This window comes from Helianthus annuus, chromosome 8 (assembly GCF_002127325.2).
Source record: "Helianthus annuus cultivar XRQ/B chromosome 8, HanXRQr2.0-SUNRISE, whole genome shotgun sequence".
Lineage (NCBI taxonomy): Eukaryota > Viridiplantae > Streptophyta > Magnoliopsida > Asterales > Asteraceae > Helianthus > Helianthus annuus.
In genome coordinates, this window is record NC_035440.2 from 148,982,572 (window position 1) to 149,001,850 (window position 19,279).

Consider the following 19,279-nt stretch of genomic DNA (forward strand, 5'->3'; position numbering starts at 1 on the left):
TAAAGTGTCTTAAATTTTTAGACAATACACAAGTTTACCCCCTCTAAAAATAGCTTGTGTAGGATCGTTCTCGGCCCTGTTTGAGTCGATCAGAGAAGTTTCAATCCAAATCAAGAGGCGGAAACTAATGATTTGGTGCTATTCTAGCTATATTCACTTTAAACTTGCTGTATTATTGATCAAATGCACGAATACAAGGTCAGACAGCACTTCAGCAGCATGCAGGAACAAAATACACCGTAAACTATGTGTTTTGGTTCGCTCCAAATGACTCCTATATATAGACAGACTGGTTCGCTTATACGTACATGCACGTATAAGCGGACCTACATTGTTACACATGAGCGAACCTATATCTTGACCCTATAAGCGAACCTGATCTAAACATGACATATAAGCGAACCTAGGTATAACCATATAAGCGGACCTATTACCAACTAGCTTTTCTAGGTTTCCGTTCCATGTTTGATCTCTTCATCTCTAAGACTCAATGTAAGACGTAGTCGACAGACGTAAGTGCACTAACAGACTCCCCCTCGGATGTTGACGGAGTCTTCATAGAGTCTTCGCACAAGTCAAACTACCATCTTCATCAGTCGTCAATCTGCCTCTGAAATATCTGTCATTCCAAGAATCCTCGATCTCTTTCTTCATCATCAACAGACTCCTCTCTCTCAAATGTTGACACGGTGTCTTCAGACTCCCCCTCTCACACAGCTGGGATCGTAGTCTGGAACTCAATTTCTACGTAACCTGGCCCTTCAGCACAAAATCGTCATCTGGCTCAAAGACCTGCACCATCTCTACCTAACTATAAGTTTCTATTAAAAGATCAACTTTTCAATTTTTAGAAATTTGTACCAGAAATAATATAAATGATTTTACATTCAATATCTTTTACTGGCTTTTATCAAATCAATTTACCAGCTTCTCATACATTCTCCCAAACCAGTTCTTCAAGTTTAGCACTTCGAATTTCGAAATTCAGCATCTCAACACCAGTTGTCGAAACTCTTTTTGACTTTTTCAAAATTTATGCTAAAACACACTAAAAATCTTTTTGGATTTTCTGAATGAAAGTAAATGCAGAAATGAAATATTTATAAACAATATTTTTGTGAGTTCGTGCAAGAGGATCATATCAGTTTTTGAAACATATCACTAACACCGTTAAGCTTGATTACATTTTAAGTTCTAAACAATTTACCTAGATTGTCAGTATGTTTGTCCACTTAAATTTTCATACAAACTTCAATTGATTCGAGATACGATATTAATGTTTTAAAGACTTGAACTTAATTGTGTATCACTCCACTTGAATATACTCCTGTATCCAGATCCCAAATATTCAGTCTTACAGGTGAGTATACCACAGATGATATCTGTAAAGGGGTTAGGTGCGAAACCGTGAGAGCTCAGGTCAGAACTTCCGTTCAGCAGAGAGATGACGGCTCGACTTTTGGTGGGTCCCCTTTAGAGGATCTTTTATTACAACAGCAAAGATTATCAATTTTATTGTTTAATCAGATTGCTGAGGGCGAGCTTGTATTTCAAAGCTTTTTGCAGAAAGTATTATTCGGGGACTAGGTCAGTATTTCCATACAGCAAAAGTCCCGGAATAATACCCCAGATATCACTGAGCATAAAGACCTAGTATCTCAATACGGGACCTTTCAAACAAGATTTCGGGGGTTACCCATATATCCAAGAATAGTTACCCACGAATAAAGCAAGTTCGAATTTAGGTTTATATCTCGTTTCAATTTACTAAATGTACGAAAACCTACTGACACATCTGTAGTAAGATTGTTTATCACTTTTAAACATTCCAATTCTTTAGCGTGCTGTGATAGTTCACTGATGTACTATCATTTCCTCTTTTATGCAACAAAAACTCATTTTTCAATTTTATCATGTTTTTGGCTTTATCAAATTTTCTGATGTTTTTGGATTTTCTAAAAATTCTTACTCCCCCTAAAATTCAAATACATCTAAAGAAAATTGAAAACAAACTGTACAAAACATGACAACTGATATCGAAATACTTCAATTCTCCATCCGTTTGGCTTAAACAATCAGAACTCCCCCTAACAACAAAACTATTTTCCCATAATGATTTCAAAACACTTAAGTTTGTTTTAATCATAATGGTTTTTCCGGAAAATAAGTTTAGTTGTTTTTACCTTTTGTAAAATTGGGGATCATATCATCACATTGTTTGCCAATTTTATGAATGATAGTTAACTCAAGTTCAAATTAATAACCTTGATTTAACCACTTGTACGATCAACTAGTTCTCATTCTGAACCACTTATAACAACCACAAACATACAACTACATGTAGATTTTGCAATAAAACATTTCAAACCTGTTTTTCAACCAATTACCATCTTTTGGTTGAATTCTCAAAGTGCCGATTCCTACTCCTCGCTTACAAACCTGGGAGTTCCGGCAAGTCCTGCAAAAACCTCAAACACAGATTTAGAAGGATGCCGATTCATGATCCACTATACCAACTTGGGATCTCCGGCAAGTCAGGTTTTTATTCTTTGAAAAATATATCCACCCAAGCCTGACCTTCCTTGGGTGTAACAACATCTTCTTTATCTTTACTTTCAACAGGCTTGTAAACACGTCCTTTGGAAGCATAAAAATCTTCAATGCTTTTAGCCTTACCATTGATCATTTTTCCAAATATACGTTTTACATTTCCATTGAAAGCTTTTTCAACATCAAATTTCTTCTTGTCAGAATAAAATTGATTTGAAATTTCAACTTTTCCGATTTTAGATTTGTAATTTTTAGCATTCAGTGGCGGAAAATTCACATCGTCCACTATAGGAACTTTCTTTTCAACCTTTTTCTCAACACATGGCTCCTCTGATTTTATGGAATCAAATTCTTCACCAGAACTATTACCTGAACCTTTCACAACCCATTTTTGATTTGGCAGATTATCTTTCCTTTTTGAAGCACTCTTTGAACATTCTCCTTTCTCAAAAGTTGAATTTTCAAAGCCAGTGAACTTCCGGGTTGACAGTTCAGACTTTTCAACAACTTTTTCTTTCATTTTACTTGAGACTTCCTATTTTGGTCTGAATGTCTTTGGACAATCCTTAGCAACATGACCAGCAATCTTGCACTGAAAACAGGTTCTCTTTTCAATCTTCTTCGGAACTTCATTCTTCTTTAGTTCTTCTTGCTTCTTGGCAAGGAATTCCTGATTTGTCTGCTTTCTGAATGATTGTTCTTTTTCAGCCTCTGACGTTTTCCCTGAAACAAACATAGTTTTTGGTTTATACATTTTCTCATTTTTATAGTTTTTCGGTTGGACAAAACCAAGACCTTTTTCCCTGAAACAAACATAGTTTTTGGTTTATAGTCTGTCGAAAACTATAACCACAATTGTAACCCATTTTCTTGTTGATTCTTTGTTGATCTCTTGAAGTGTATTGTTTAGGTTTTCCATTAAGATTGAAATCTTTTATTTCAGAAATATTAATTTCTGTTATTTTGAAAACCTTTTGAATCATTTCAAGTCTGACACTTCTTATTGGAAAACTTTCGTCAGAATATAATTTGTCAGAACCTTTCAAAGTATATGCCACTTTGACCGATTCATCATTCAAATTAGATTTCGAAAGTAAAAACTCGTTATCATAAACCCGTTTGTCCTTTTTATTTGTCGGCTTTGATATATTTGACCCAGACTTTGACTCGGGTTTGGACTCCGGTTTTGACACCTCATTGTCATCTTTTTCTAACACCTGATCGATCACACTTTTTATCAACTTTGACTCATGATCAGTGTCGAATGAAGTATATGTGACATCAATATTTTCTGGCAAGTTATCCGACGGCCCAGACTCCCATTGCAAATTGATTGCTTTATTGACTCGTTCAGAATTTGGATTTCGAGGTGAATATCCATTTTTGACCGGGGGCGGACATCTGTTATAGACCACACTGGATTTCTTACCAGAAGTCTTTAACTTTTCTTCATCTTCTGTCACAGATTTTTCTTCTTCAGACGTCTTCACTTCTTCGAACGTCTTCAAATTTTCCACCACGGGATAAATCCTGTCAACAACAAAAGAAGAACATGAGTAACTATCTAATAATTTCTTAACTTTCTCAGTTTCTATCTTTTGTGTTTCCAGCTTCAACTCGAGATCAGCACATTTCTTAATATGAAAGTTCGCATCATCAAGCTGTCTAAGATATGCTACTTTCAATGTGTTCATCGCCACAGCTTGTTCACCACTCGAATCTGTATACTTGTTAATTTCTCTGTTCATCGTATCATACGATTCTTTCAATTTGTGAATATTGTGCAACAACTCATTGTTCTGCTTGATCAGCGAATCACAGTTCATGCACTTTTCTGGGACTATGACTGGTTCAGCGTCAATTTTCACTTCAAATTCAGGAACCTCATTGTCTGTCCTGTTATGTTGTAAGAATTCAGCTCTTCTCCTTTTCTCAGCTTTAGCTTCAGCTTTTAATCGCTCTTCCTCTTCTTCCTCTTCTTTGTTCTTCCTTCGTCTTTCTTCAGCAGCTTCCATGACTTTTCTGCACCTTTCTGCACATTTCAAATCATAAGCATTAGCAAAGAAAGCATGAGAAGTGTTTTTGGACATCTCTTTGGCCATGAGATCTTGATCCGGACAAAAATCATCCTAGGTAAAACCTTCAGCCAACTTCTCATCATCTTGTTCAGCCAAACACACTTTGCTGTCTTTCGGAAGATACTTTTCCCAGGTAAAATTATCATATTTTCCCTGACTAACAACACATGCCCTTTTATCAACCATATCTCTCCCATGAGCTGTTTGTGCCTGTTGTTGTACTGGTGGTGTGATTTGATGATAGATGGCCTTCTTGTGATAGTCATTGTTTCCGAAAGGATTCTGGGCTCCGGTAGCTTCACGGTTTTTGCACTCCCTCTTAAAATGCCCCTTCTCTCTGCAACGAAAACATGTAACTTTAGATTTATCAAAACCCAAAGTTGAAATGTTTGCATCACGAAAATCATCACGGCCTGTAATTTGTTTAAACTTTTCAGCACGTCTCATCACACTCGCCATACACCATTTGATATCCATCAATTCCATTTCCTCAGCATCGATTTGATCGTAATCCTCTTTCCTAAGCATTGGATTTCCGATCTTTCCTGCAACAAAGCAACTATAAGACTCTAAAATCATCCCTAACAAAGACATTTGATTTTTTGCAATTTCTTCAGTGTAGTCTTGATCATTTTCAAGGCTTAACACAATGTTACACTGAAGTTTTCTACCATTCTTTGCTACAGAGATGTTAGGATCGTAAGATGAAAATCTTGTGCTGTTTGATCCTTGAGATGCCTTCTTCTCAGGAGAATCTTTAACACTGTAAGCAGTTTCGATCTTTGGAGAATACTTTGTAGAATCAGTAGCACCACTCTTGTAGTACAAACTGATATCCTGTTCTCCATCATAGTTCTTCATCCTAGCAATCTTCCTCTGCTCCATCTCCTGAGCTTCCAGATGCTTGATAAAATCTCCCAGTGTCATGTTTTTATAACTTGTTTTGTTTGACCGCAGCATCATCAGAAATGTTCCCCATGTTTCATATGGTAGTGCATCTGCAAGTTTTTCAATCAACTCATCAGTATCTTTCTTAACACCAAGTTTCGTCATATTTCTCACCAAGTTACAATATCTATCAATTATTTGCTTGGTACTTTCATTTTTCAATCCCCTAAATAAATCAAATTCCTTTTTCATGAGAGACATCTTATTCCTGAGCATATCGTCACTTCCAGTAAACTTTGCTTCCAGCTCTGTCCAAATCGAATGTGCAGTTCCATCATGTTGAAGCAGTATCAAAATATCTTCTTTTATAGCTTGCTGAAGCAGACTCACCATCAATTTCTCATCCCGATATTTCTTTTTATCAGCTGTACTCATTTCTCTAAGTGTTAACGGAGTACCATTCACAACATCGTTCTTCGTGGGCTTAACATATGGCTCTTCAGTGTGTTCCCACGCATCTAGATGATAAGCCTCGACCCAATTTCCAAAACGTTCAGACCACACGTTATAGTCATCAATATCCATGAGTTTGGGTGGTTTCTGAGATGTTCCGGTTTCATTTTCAATCATAGCACTTTGAGTAATCGAGGTCGGGGTTGCAAAAGCGTTATAGAATTCAGTATCCATTGTTCACAACTTTCAAATTTAGGCACACTGTTCAAATAGTCAAACTGACACAAAAGCGAATCTGTACTTGTTCCAAAAACGAACCAAACAAGCTGATACTATAACCGAACCAGACAAGTTGTCTTAAAAGCGAACCAGACAAATGTCTTAAAAGCGAACCAGACAAATGTCTTAAAAGCGAACCAGACAAATGTCTTAAAAGCGAACCAGACAAATGTCTTAAAAGCGAACCAGACAAATGTCTTAAAAGCGAACCACAATGTTATCTCTTGGAGCGAACCAGACAAGTCTCGTAAAAGCGAACCTGTCTCAAAACTGTTCCTTGGAGCGAATCTAACAGGTATTTTGGAGCGGACCTGATTGATGACGTCACTTTTTGTGCGAGTACGTTCGAGCGAACCCCCTAAAAATTCACTTTCTAGGTTGATTTTAAATATGAAAATTTCAAGGGTTTATTAGTTTATGATTCCGAGTGCACTGTGTGATTTTGAGCCGATTTTACCGTGAAAAATTTTGAAAAAGTGAAGAAAGTGTAGAAAACTAGATGAAATCGAGCTAAAATGGCAAGAACTCCTCCTCCTGTGCTCTGATACCACTTGTAGGATCGTTCTCGGCCCTGTTTGAGTCGATCAAAGAAGTTTCAATCCAAATCAAGAGGCGGAAACTAATGATTTGGTGCTATTCTAGCTATATTCACTTTAAACTTGCTGTATTATTGATCAAATGCACGAATACAAGGTCAGACAGCACTTCAGCAGCATGCCGGAACAAAATACACCGTAAACTATGTGTTTTGGTTCGCTCCAAATGACTCCTATATATAGACAGACTGGTTCGCTTATACGTACATGCACGTATAAGCGGACCTACATTGTTACACATGAGCGAACCTATATCTTGACCCTATAAGCGAACCTGATCTAAACATGACATATAAGCGAACCTAGGTATAACCATATAAGCGGACCTATTACCAACTAGCTTTTCTAGGTTTCCGTTCCATGTCTGATCTCTTCGTCTCTAAGACTCAATGTAAGACGTAGTCGACAGACGTAAGTGCACTAACAGCTTGGCTCTCTTGTAAATGTCACACCCCAACCGATGGCGGAATCATCGGGGCGCGGCACTGAGCGAAACAGATTGTTCAGAAGTTTCCACAACAACTATCATACAATTCAGTTATATAACACGTCCCATACCGTGTCCCAAATAATAACAAGTTATCATAGAAATCAACTAAACAATATGGGAACTGTTCCGACAACTCAAATTCTTAATTATTACAGACCGAATTTAAATATTGTTTTAAGACTTCTAGACGGCTAACTATAGATCTTACTGACTACAGGTGCCAGTACAAGATCTACAGATAATTATGGCCCTGGAGCAGGTATATGGACACTGTCCTAAGGTCACTGGCTCCTAGAAGCTTATTATTGCCTCGCTTCCCTAGCACGCTAGTAGCTTAAACACCTGTCACATACGTTAAAATAAAAGTCAATACATATAATGTAAAGGTGAGTACACAAGTTTGATATATCATATAAAGTTCGAATAGTTTACGCATAACCAAGCACGTACACAAGGGCAAACGATGCATGTAAATTATCAACATGGGACCATCGATACCAATGACTTCGAGTTGACTGTCCGAGACAGTTCGCGATACATGATTACCACCGTAATCCATGCAAGTAATTGTCCTTAGCAACCCCCGTGTGAACGGGTGCTGAGTCCAAACTATAGTACTATGTTGCTAAAGCAGGTAGATAGCACTCCACGTGTAAACATAATAAACAGCAATCATTTAGACAAGTAATACATGCAAATAGGTTAGCGTTCAAATAGTTTGTGTTGTTTGTGGATTTGATAGATTACGTATGTAACACCCAAAAGTGCTGAAAGCAAAAAGGGATCGAGTATACTCACAGTGGTTGGTTGTGGATTGAAGGGAGCACTGAGAATAGTTTAGCCTGAATAGTTCGATAACACAACGATGAGTAACGCGGAAAAAAGTAAACAATGTACTTGGATCGAGTAGGCCATTCGATCGGACAGCAGTTCGATCGAGTGGGCTGTTCGATTGGTTTGAAAGTCCGTTCGAACATCCATTCGATCGGCCGGCTGGCTCGATCGGCTGGTTCCTTCAAGTGGATTGTTTCTTCCTTTGATGTGAAGGATGTGTTTGTGTTTGATGGTTTGTACTACCTTTCAGGTTGGCCGATCGAACAGCTGTTCGATCGGTTAGCCCAACCGATCGGTTAGCATTGCATTGTTTTCAAATATGTCACTCGATCGGTTGGCATGCTCGATCGGGTGACATTCCAATGTTTCAAAAGTCTAAGTGTTTGAAGTATAGTATCTCATGATTCGAGCAGTAATGTTTACAATCGAGTGGCGTAGTCGATCGAACAGTACCTCGTCAATACTACACTTTTGTGAGTTTGTGGGACTAAGTGCTAGTCGATCGGTTAGCCTAGTCGATCGGCTGGCATAGTCGTTCGGTTGGGCTGTTCGATCGAACAGCCTAGCCGTTCGGCCAGCTTCTCGATTCGGTTAACCTATCACTTAACACTTGTTTATTCCCGTGAATTGTTGATGTTTTAGAGATATTTTGACTACGAGTTGAACCACAAAACTGAAGTCCCCACTTAGCCTACTGACTCGAGCAGGAATCACCCAAACCCGGTCAGAGACGGTTTGGAACCCAAGTTTAACGTTTAACCCGAAATCGGTATATCTCTCGGTAGAACCCGAATCTTGAACCATGTGTTTGTTTAGATTGATTTGTAAATCGGTTCAAGCTTCGTTTTCACCTTTTTGAGTGTAAAAGAGTTGAAAGATAGATGAAAACCCATCTTCCAATCCTTTTCCACCGTGAAATGTTAAGATCTTAGGAAGATTTTAGGTTATTTATGTGGAAATCGGTTAGATCTAGCTTATTCATGGTTGAATGAAGTCAAGAACATGAAGTTCTTGATGAACACCAAGAACACCATGATGACATCACTCAAGAACACCTAGATCTTGGTGATTTCATGGATGAAATTCAGATTTTGAAAGATAGAAAGATGGAGAATCGATTAATGAACAAAAACGTACAAGGATTAGAGCGAAATACTTACCGGTTTGAGAGAAATCTGAGATTTAGTGAGAAGAAGAGGCTGGTCGGTCAGAGCTTTTCCAAAAGTGGAAAGTTTGACAAGGACAGCCCTATTTATAGGCTTCTAAAAGAGGAAAGGGTCAGCTGATCGAACAGCATCCCTGATCGAGCAGCTGTTCGATCGAACAGCCTGTTCGATCGGCTAGCCTGTTCGATCAGGTTGCCCTGTTCGATCGGCTTGCCTGGTTTAGAGTGTTTCGCGACGATTTTCGATATTTCGAGTTCGATGAACGATGATTTGAGAATGATAGAATTCCTAATCAAATTACTTTTAGTAGTAGTCGAGACTATGCTTAACATACAAGCATCCTTACAACTATTTCGGGTTCGATTTCCATTGAGTTTGATTCACCTTTGAGTCTTGATTGATTTGATTGATTCACCACACACTTTAACATAAAAGTAAACATGCACAAGTAACACATAAGGCACACACACACACGTATAAAAGTACTAAAATCCCCCACACTTGAGTTTGATGATTGATTTGATTAGCTTGATTATTGATTGACTAGCTTTATTGCATTGTTACTTCCTATTATTCACAGTCGGTCGTTGATTCACAGTTCGATTATCGGTCGATTAGTTTGATTATACAACACTTACTCCAAATAATATGAAAATCAAAATGAAACTAAAATGGAATTAATCTTTATTAATCTTTAATTCCAATAACAGTCAACCCTTGACTTTGACTTTGACTTTTGGAAAACACGGGGTGTTACAGTCTCCCCTCCTTTAGGGAATTTCGTCCCGAAATTAGGCCGAGAACCGTACATCGCCGTGTGATTTTACCAATTTGATGCTTCAGATCTATCTGAACAACTGCGGGTACTTGGCCTTCATGTCATTTTCGAGTTCCCAAGTGAACTCCGCGCCTCGTTTGCCTTCCCATCGTACTTTTACAATAGGAATGCGAGAGCGTCTGAGTTGCTTGGTCTGTCGATCCATGATCTCGACAGGCTTTTCCACGAAGTGTAGCGTCTCATTGACCTGAAGATCGTCGAGTGGTATTATTGCGTCGTGGTCGGCTACGCATTTTCGAAGGTTTGAAATATGGAAAGTCGGGTGGACATTGCTGAGTTCCTCCGGTAATTCGAGTTTGTAGGCAACTTTACCGATCCTTTCCAGAATCTTAAAAGGTCCAACAAATCGAGGCGCAAGTTTCCCTCTTTTGCCGAATCGGACTACTCCCTTCCAAGGTGATACCTTTAGGAGCACGTAGTCGCCAACTGCAAATTCGCGGGGCCTGCGTCGTTTATCGGCGTACATCTTTTGTCTGTCCCGGGCCTTTACCAAGTTTTCCCTTATCTGGTGGATCTTGTCAGTCGTTTCTTGCAGAATCTCGGGCCCAGTCAATTGTGAATGACCGACCTCGTGCCATACAATAGGCGAGCGACATCTCCTACCATACAAGGCTTCGAAAGGTGCCATTTCGATGCTGGAGTGATAGCTATTATTGTACGAAAATTCGACTAACGGTAGGTGTTTGCTCCAACTACCACCAAAATCGATAACACACGCACGGAGCATGTCTTCAATAGTACGAATCGTTCTTTCAGTCTGCCCGTCGGTTTGCGGGTGGAATGCGGTACTCAAATTCAGCGTCGTACCAAGAGCTGCTTGAAAAGTTTCCCACAATCTCGATGTAAACCGAGCATCGCGATCCGAAATGATGTCTCGAGGCGTACCATGATTCTTAATGATCTCGTCGGTGTAGATTTGGGCTAGCTTGGCCACCTTATAGTCTTCTCGTATTGGCAGAAAGTGGGCTGATTTGGTTAGACGGTCGACTATAACCCAAATACTGTCGTGACCTGATGGCGTGGTCGGAAGCTTAGTTATGAAATCCATAGCTATGCTTTCCCACTTCCATACGGGTATCGGCGGTTGTTCGAGTAAGCCTGAAGGTCTTTGGTGTTCAGCCTTGACTCTTGCACAAGTTAAACAGCTACCAACATATAGAGCAATATCCCTTTTCATCCCAGGCCACCAGTACTTGTAGCGAAGGTCCTGGTACATTTTGTCCGCACCGGGATGAATGGAATATCGGGATTTGTGGGCTTCGTTCATGATGATCTTTCGCAAATATGTCCTCCTCGGAACCCAGATTCGGTCCAGATAATAGAACATCCCGTTGGCTTTGCTCACGAGCTGAGTTCCATCGTGATAGATCCGTTCTTTCTTCAACGTACGCTCGTTAAAGCAAGCGTGTTGTGCTTCGCGGATGAGAGCTTCGAGGTTATACTGAGCCTGGATGTTTCGAACACCTATCACGTAATTCTTTCTGCTGAGGGCGTCTGCAACTACATTCGCCTTGCCTGGGTGATAACGGATCTCACAGTCGTAATCGTTGAGAAGTTCTACCCATCGGCGTTGACGCATATTGAGTTCTCTCTGGTTAAAGATATGTTGTAGGCTCTTGTGATCAGTGAAGATCGTACACCTTGTACCATACAGATAGTGTCGCCAAATCTTTAAGGCAAAGACAACTACGCCTAGCTCGAGGTCATGGGTTGTATAGTTCTTCTCGTGGATTTTGAGCTGTCGAGATGCGTAAGCTATAACCTTGTCTCGTTGCATGAGAACACAGCCAAGTCCAAGGTTTGAAGCATCACAATAGACAACGAAGTCATCGCTTCCGTCCGGCAGTGTAAGAACTGGTGCATGGCACAGCATGTGTTTGAGGGTTTGGAAAGCAGTCTCTTGTGCGGTTCCCCACACGAAAGGCTTGTCTTTATGGGTTAGAGCAGTAAGAGGTACAGCGATCTTAGAGAATCCTTCGATAAATCGTCGGTAATAACCTGCTAATCCGAGAAAAGAGCGAACTTCTGACGGATTCCTTGGCGTAACCCATCCCTTGACTGCCTCAATCTTTGCAGGATCAACGTGTATACCCCGACTATTCACAATATGACCCAGAAATTGAACCTCCTCCAACCAGAACTCACACTTGGAGAATTTGGCGTAGAGTTGGTTTCCCTGAAGCAACTCGAGAACCAACCGCAAATGCTGCGCATGTTCGGCCCTCGATCTGGAATAGATCAGGACATCGTCGATAAATACAATGACAAAACGGTCTAAGAACGGTTTACACACGCGATTCATCAGATCCATAAAGACCGCGGGTGCGTTGGTCAATCCAAAAGGCATGACAACAAATTCGTAGTGGCCGTATCGGGTTCGAAAAGCGGTTTTGGGTATGTCTTCCTCTTGAATCCGCAACTGATGGTAGCCTGAACGTAGATCAATCTTGGAGAAACACTGAGCACCTTGTAATTGGTCGAACAGATCATCGATTCTTGGTAAGGGGTATCGGTTCTTGATGGTCAGCTTGTTCAATTCCCGGTAATCGATGCACATTCGGAACGACCCATCCTTCTTTTTGACGAAAAGGACTGGTGCGCCCCATGGAGAAGTGCTCGGGCGAATGAAGCCTTTTTCAAGTAACTCTTGGAGTTGGTTTGAGAGTTCTCGCATCTCGGATGGAGCGAGTCGATACGGAGCTTTGGCCACTGGGTTGGCTCCTGGAATAAGGTCGATTCGAAAGTCGATATCACGATTTGGAGGTAATCCAGGAAGATCATCAGGGAACACCTGAGGAAATTCTCGGACAACAGGAACATCATTGACTTCAACTTTCTTTTTCTTGTCCGTCTCTGCTACAACAATGTTGGCCAAGAAGGCTCGATATTCCTTGCGGAGATATTTGCGAGCTTGAAGACAGGACATGAGCTTGAGATCTTTCGCAGTAGTTTCACCATAAACACATAAAATATCACCACTAGCTAGCACAAAACGAATCATCTTATCGGAACACACAACTTCAGCACGGTTTTCACGAAGAAAGTCCATGCCTACTATGACATCGAAACTTCCGAGCTGCATTGGAATGAGATTAATTGGGAATATATGATTGTTGAGCTCGAGAGTACAATCACGGAGTACAGAATTGACAGCAATGGTTCTTCCGGTAGCGACTTCTACTTCGAAGGGTGTCGAAAGATAAGAGCGCTTACGTCTAAGAAGCTTCTCAAATTCAAATGACACAAAGCAGTTATCGGCTCCAGTATCAAACAAACATGATGCATATATACCATTCACAAGGAACGTACCATTGACCACGTTGTTATCAGCTTGAGCCTGGCGTGCGTTGATGTTGAAAGTTCTGGCGTGAGCGGCTTGTTGTTGAGGCTGCTGTTGTTGTTGCTGGGGTTGTTGAGCTTCTTGTTTCACCACCCTGTTCGGGCACCGGTTTGCGAAGTGGTTAGGGTCACCACATGCAAAGCAGGTCCGAACATTGTTTGCCGGGGCCTGTGCAGCTTGATGAGCTTGAGGAGCTTGAGGAGCAGGTAGCAGGGCTTGGTTAACAGCGGCTTGAGCTTGCGTTTGACGAGGACCATAGCGGCAATTCGCAGTGAAATGCCCGTAAACGTTGCAGTGGACACAGAAACGGCAGGCCACACCCACCGGATGATGATAAGAACATGTAGCACAGAGTGGGTGGGGGCCGGTGTACGCACGCTTCGCTGGCGGCGCATTGATCACTGGCGCTGAACGCTGTGGCTGTTGCTGCTGGGCTGGTACAGACTGTAGTGGAGCAGCAGTGGTTGCGGCAGCGCAACTTTTGTTCTTCTTTCTTCTTCTCGAAGACTTGGAGGCTTGAGTGGTAGTGTTGTCGGTTGATGCGGCGGTGACTTGATGCAGGGGCTTGACTTGCTTATCCCAGAAACCAGCCTTCACCCGCTTGTCATTAATCTCAGCGGCGAGCAGGTAGGTCTCCTCAATCGTTGCGGGCTTTGAAGCTAGGACAAAATCCGCTACACAGTCAGGAAGAGCGCGGATGTATTTTTTGATGGTCATGTCGGGAGTCTTGACCTGGTCTGGACAGATGATGCTTAACTGCTTGAAGCGAGCAGTGAGACCGGCGTTGTCACCCTTGTCTTGTTTAATACCCCAGAATTCATCCTCCAACTTATGACGCTCATGGGAGGGACAGTATTCTTCGATCATGATTTCCTTCAGCTTCTTCCATGACAGAGCATAGGCTGCGTCGTTTCCGCGCTTGTTTCTTTCAGCAGTCCACCAGTCCAAAGCACGGGACTGGAAGACGCCAGTAGCATTGAGAGTCCGGAGATTATCTGGGCATCCACTTTGACGAAAGGTGACTTCTATCGAGTCAAACCAGTGAAACATAGCCGTTGGACCATCCTCGCCGGTGAACTCTTTTGGCCCACATGCCTTAAATTGCTTGAAGCTAAAAGCAGTCTTGCTGGATTCTTTCGGAGCATCAGCTTGTGACATCTCAGATGATTTGCTGGCGTTCTCATAAACCTCACTCACGGCCTTCGCCACGGTCTTAGAGATGATAGCAGCCAGACGTCGATCTCTTTTCTCCTGGCGGGTAAGACGCGAGCGTGATCTAGGTTGTCCAGATGACGACATGGTCTGCAATAGACATCGTCACAGGCTCAACACAACGAATTCGAGTCTCACACGTTCTTAGATCTCTAAAGCTTAGAATCACGTCGCATCTCTCGTCACGTAACACATATAATCACATAAGCACATAATCATAGAGGCACATAAGCACAGAAGCAATTAGGGCACATAAGCACAGAAGCAATTAGGGCACATAAGCAATTAAGCAGATAGAGCACTTAATTTCCTAAACACGTACGAAATTTTATCACAGAGGTAGTCAGAAAACAGAAACCTATAACCACAAGTCGAGTGTCGTTCGTTTTGCGTATCGGATAGCACCACATTGTATCGTCTAACTTAGTCGTATAGCGTAGCATAGCACACCGGTTTCGTTTAGATCACATCAACAGGGATTTGAATCGAGATAGGATAGCAACAAAGGTCACGCAGATTGATAACAAATGGAGTAACCAACAAATCTTAAAACACGTAAACAGGTAAATCATATAAATTCAACAAAACAACACTCAAAATCGGAAAATGGATTGTCTGCGGCTACTAGACTTCGACTAACCATGGCAATTTAACTATTCACAGTTGACTTGTCGTCACTTTCGGCTCTAGGGGACATGTTTCTGCCTCGATTCTTGGGCATTATGCATGCGCATTCTAGGTCATACTCGTGAGTTCAGGTCGTTGGAGTCCGTCAATTGCCTTGGCGAGATTAAAATAAAGTCGGAATAACTGCCAAGGTTAGGGTTTCACCCCTAGCTCAGCAATTTCTTCCTTGTTTTAAGAAAATTTAGAGGAAAGTTTTCATCAAATTACGGGTTTCAGCCCTAATTTGGTATAATTCTCCCCCGTTTGTTGATAGAAATTTGCACAAAGTAATTGGCAAAATTTGTAATTTAGGCAGGAATTTGCGGGTTTCACTCCTAATCCCGTCCAAATTACAAAATTTGGCTCGGAGTTCGGATGTAATGATAGAATAGAAGGAAACAACATAAAATAAGCACATAAACTTGGTCTCTTGGTTCCTAACTATAGTCTAGGTCTCTAAGACAGCGATCCGGACTAGATCGTGTCTAACCTAATTCCCTATAGTTATGGCTCTGATACCAATCTGTCACACCCCAACCGATGGCGGAATCATCGGGGCGCGGCACTGAGCGAAACAGATTGTTCAGAAGTTTCCACAACAACTATCATACAATTCAGTTATATAACACGTCCCATACCGTGTCCCAAATAATAACAAGTTATCATAGAAATCAACTAAACAATATGGGAACTGTTCCGACAACTCAAATTCTTAATTATTACAGACCGAATTTAAATATTGTTTTAAGACTTCTAGACGGCTAACTATAGATCTTACTGACTACAGGTGCCAGTACAAGATCTACAGATAATTATGGCCCTGGAGCAGGTATATGGACACTGTCCTAAGGTCACTGGCTCCTAGAAGCTTATTATTGCCTCGCTTCCCTAGCACGCTAGTAGCTTAAACACCTGTCACATACGTTAAAATAAAAGTCAATACATATAATGTAAAGGTGAGTACACAAGTTTGATATATCATATAAAGTTCGAATAGTTTACGCATAACCAAGCACGTACACAAGGGCAAACGATGCATGTAAATTATCAACATGGGACCATCGATACCAATGACTTCGAGTTGACTGTCCGAGACAGTTCGCGATACATGATTACCACCGTAATCCATGCAAGTAATTGTCCTTAGCAACCCCCGTGTGAACGGGTGCTGAGTCCAAACTATAGTACTATGTTGCTAAAGCAGGTAGATAGCACTCCACGTGTAAACATAATAAACAGCAATCATTTAGACAAGTAATACATGCAAATAGGTTAGCGTTCAAATAGTTTGTGTTGTTTGTGGATTTGATAGATTACGTATGTAACACCCAAAAGTGCTGAAAGCAAAAAGGGATCGAGTATACTCACAGTGGTTGGTTGTGGATTGAAGGGAGCACTGAGAATAGTTTAGCCTGAATAGTTCGATAACACAACGATGAGTAACGCGGAAAAAAGTAAACAATGTACTTGGATCGAGCAGGCCATTCGATCGGACAGCAGTTCGATCGAGTGGGCTGTTCGATTGGTTTGAAAGTCCGTTCGAACATCCATTCGATCGGCCGGCTGGCTCGATCGGCTGGTTCCTTCAAGTGGATTGTTTCTTCCTTTGATGTGAAGGATGTGTTTGTGTTTGATGGTTTGTACTACCTTTCAGGTTGGCCGATCGAACAGCTGTTCGATCGGTTAGCCCAACCGATCGGTTAGCATTGCATTGTTTTCAAATATGTCACTCGATCGGTTGGCATGCTCGATCGGGTGACATTCCAATGTTTCAAAAGTCTAAGTGTTTGAAGTATAGTATCTCATGATTCGAGCAGTAATGTTTACAATCGAGTGGCGTAGTCGATCGAACAGTACCTCGTCAATACTACACTTTTGTGAGTTTGTGGGACTAAGTGCTAGTCGATCGGTTAGCCTAGTCGATCGGCTGGCATAGTCGTTCGGTTGGGCTGTTCGATCGAACAGCCTAGCCGTTCGGCCAGCTTCTCGATTCGGTTAACCTATCACTTAACACTTGTTTATTCCCGTGAATTGTTGATGTTTTAGAGATATTTTGACTACGAGTTGAACCACAAAACTGAAGTCCCCACTTAGCCTACTGACTCGAGCAGGAATCACCCAAACCCGGTCAGAGACGGTTTGGAACCCAAGTTTAACGTTTAACCCGAAATCGGTATATCTCTCGGTAGAACCCGAATCTTGAACCATGTGTTTGTTTAGATTGATTTGTAAATCGGTTCAAGCTTCGTTTTCACCTTTTTGAGTGTAAAAGAGTTGAAAGATAGATGAAAACCCATCTTCCAATCCTTTTCCACCGTGAAATGTTAAGATCTTAGGAAGATTTTAGGTTATTTATGTGGAAATCGGTTAGATCTAGCTTATTCATGGTTGAATGAAGTCAAGAACATGAAGTTCTTGATGAACACCAAGAACACCATGATGACATCACTCAAGAACACCTAGATCTTGGTGATTTCATGGATGAAATTCAGATTTTGAAAGATAGAAAGATGGAGAATCGATTAATGAACAAAAACGTACAAGGATTAGAGCGAAATACTTACCGGTTTGAGAGAAATCTGAGATTTAGTGAGAAGAAGAGGCTGGTCGGTCAGAGCTTTTCCAAAAGTGGAAAGTTTGACAAGGACAGCCCTATTTATAGGCTTCTAAAAGAGGAAAGGGTCAGCTGATCGAACAGCATCCCTGATCGAGCAGCTGTCCGATCGAACAGCCTGTTCGATCGGCTAGCCTGTTCGATCAGGTTGCCCTGTTCGATCGGCTTGCCTGGTTTAGAGTGTTTCGCGACGATTTTCGATATTTCGAGTTCGATGAACGATGATTTGAGAATGATAGAATTCCTAATCAAATTACTTTTAGTAGTAGTCGAGACTATGCTTAACATACAAGCATCCTTACAACTATTTCGGGTTCGATTTCCATTGAGTTTGATTCACCTTTGAGTCTTGATTGATTTGATTGATTCACCACACACTTTAACATAAAAGTAAACATGCACAAGTAACACATAAGGCACACACACACACGTATAAAAGTACTAAAATCCCCCACACTTGAGTTTGATGATTGATTTGATTAGCTTGATTATTGATTGACTAGCTTTATTGCATTGTTACTTCCTATTATTCACAGTCGGTCGTTGATTCACAGTTCGATTATCGGTCGATTAGTTTGATTATACAACACTTACTCCAAATAATATGAAAATCAAAATGAAACTAAAATGGAATTAATCTTTATTAATCTTTAATTCCAATAACAGTCAACCCTTGACTTTGACTTTGACTTTTGGAAAACACGGGGTGTTACAGTAAATGTTGCTTCAAAATGTGTATACAATGTAAAATTACCATAAGGGTAGAAAACTTAGTTTACTTAATAAGGTTGTATAGATATAAATATTGATATAGATATAGATTATTACATTATATTACATTATTACATTGTATACTATCTTAAAAGACAAAGTGGTGGGCTTTCCCACTGGCTTTGTCTCCCCCCTAAACTTTTTACAGTATTGCATTTGCATTTGCATTTCAAGCCCCTCAGCTTTGTTACAGTCCCTTCACTTTTGAAGTAATCAATTTTAGTCCCTTATCTAACTTTATTATTCTTCTACTAACAATTCACATTTTTAGCCTCTAACTTTTTACTAATTTAAATTTCCTTCGACAACATTCATTCGTTAATTTCATTTGTTTACCCATATGATTTTCTTACCTAAAAAACTATTTTTATGTGCATATTTTATGTACATATCCGTATAAATTTAAGGGTGTCTACGTTACAACATAAACTTTTTCTAGAAACGAGTTAGGTCAAATATAACACTTTTTCGTTTAAAAAACCATTTTTATGTGCATATTTTTAT